Source organism: Dichomitus squalens (genome assembly GCF_000275845.1).
Source record: "Dichomitus squalens LYAD-421 SS1 unplaced genomic scaffold DICSQscaffold_6, whole genome shotgun sequence".
In the NCBI taxonomy this organism is placed as follows: Eukaryota; Fungi; Basidiomycota; class Agaricomycetes; order Polyporales; family Polyporaceae; genus Dichomitus; species Dichomitus squalens.
The window spans coordinates 857,339-858,954 of NW_006766888.1; positions in this window are offsets into that span (position 1 = coordinate 857,339).

Consider the following 1,616-nt stretch of genomic DNA (forward strand, 5'->3'; position numbering starts at 1 on the left):
CAGTAAGGAAAGACTATATTGCAGTAACCAACTGTACCTAGAGTCGAAGCAAGACTACAAAGGTTAAGTAAGTAACTACAAGTTAGAGGTAAAGGTAACGAAGTACTCACTCTTCAGTCAGTAAGGAAAGACTGAAGAGGGAGGACACAATCTGAAGTCCTTATATACTACAGAGAAGTGTCCATGACTAATCGAAGAGTGGTTAGTCACATGTACCATAGTGCGATGAATAATACGATGGTGAAAGAATTGCGACGTATTGCACCATAGGATGAGTAAGAGATGAGTAAGGCATAGACCTGTCTAGACCGTTCTGGAGTAGTACGGATTGTCCTAGACAGTACCAGAAGAGTCCGGAAGCATAGCTATAGTACACGAGCAGAGAGTCCCAAATATGGTAACATACTACATAAGCGACTACAGCTAAGCGCTAGGAGACGCATAGCCTCGTGTAGTCCGGACCGGATAAGTCCAAGTTCAACAGTGTCAATGTCAGACTGTATTTCGGTGGTCAATAGCTTGTACGTAACGGAGTAATGAATAGTATTTTCTACCCACTTGAGGTTCGAGACTGGTAAGAGTTCGCGCTCGTGATCCGATGTCATAAAAGTTCATACTTTGATCATGTGGATCTCGACTTGTACACAACTAGCCTCGAGCTCCACGGCACTAGCGGCTTGCACAGCGTGCGACAAGCAGTTCTTCGAGTTATGTCCGCACAAAAAGCCTGTCGTCAGCGTTGGGTTAGCACTGGTACGAGTATATTGCACTTAAGGGATCAACGACAGGAAATGCCGATAACGCAGCCTCGGCATATGGCCTCGTCAGCCTGTGGACCACTATCAGTGCTGGCTTCCGCCTCTGGATGGCTGTTCTACCAGATGCTCTCTCTTCAATTCAATTATGAACAGAGCATATTCGTAGATCGATGGTCCCAAAACCAAAAATTTTGCTGCCGACCCTACCTGACCTTACGAGAACCATCTTGGCTTCGGTGATTAACATACCGTCTAAAGTCCCTGGTCGCGAAAATTGAGTAGAAAAACTGCGGCGGTCAATGAGAATGACCTTTGACATATGGGTTAGGAGTGGGAATGTGAGAATGCAGCATAACTTATAATCCGCACGATGCCAAGGCTGTGTGAGCCACCACTAATACACCGCCTTCCGCGCCAGACAAACCTTCAGAAGGTCCCACACCCGATAAGTCATCAGGCGCCTGGAGGCGAAAGCTAGTCATTTGCGGGCGGCTTAGTATGTAGCCAACGTGTCGCGGCGACTAGGCGCGTAGACTCGGGTCGACGTTCGGCGACGACCCCGTGGGCGAGCGGCGAGGAGCCGAAAGGGGAAAAGCGAGGGAAAGAGGGATAAACGCAACAAGAAACTCGACGGGGCAGAGCGGAGGCCGGCACGAAGGCACAAGACCTACGAAGCTAGTCTTCACGCAGATAGCGACAGACTAGTCCCAATGACCAAGTTATACATTAGCAATCGAAGAGAGATACAACACTATGGTCACTCACCTAGTCCCAATGACCAAGAGGTCGAGATGGGGACTAGGGAGCGCCTAGGGGGTCCTTATATACTAGAGGGGCTGCTTAGCAACCAAGGACAAG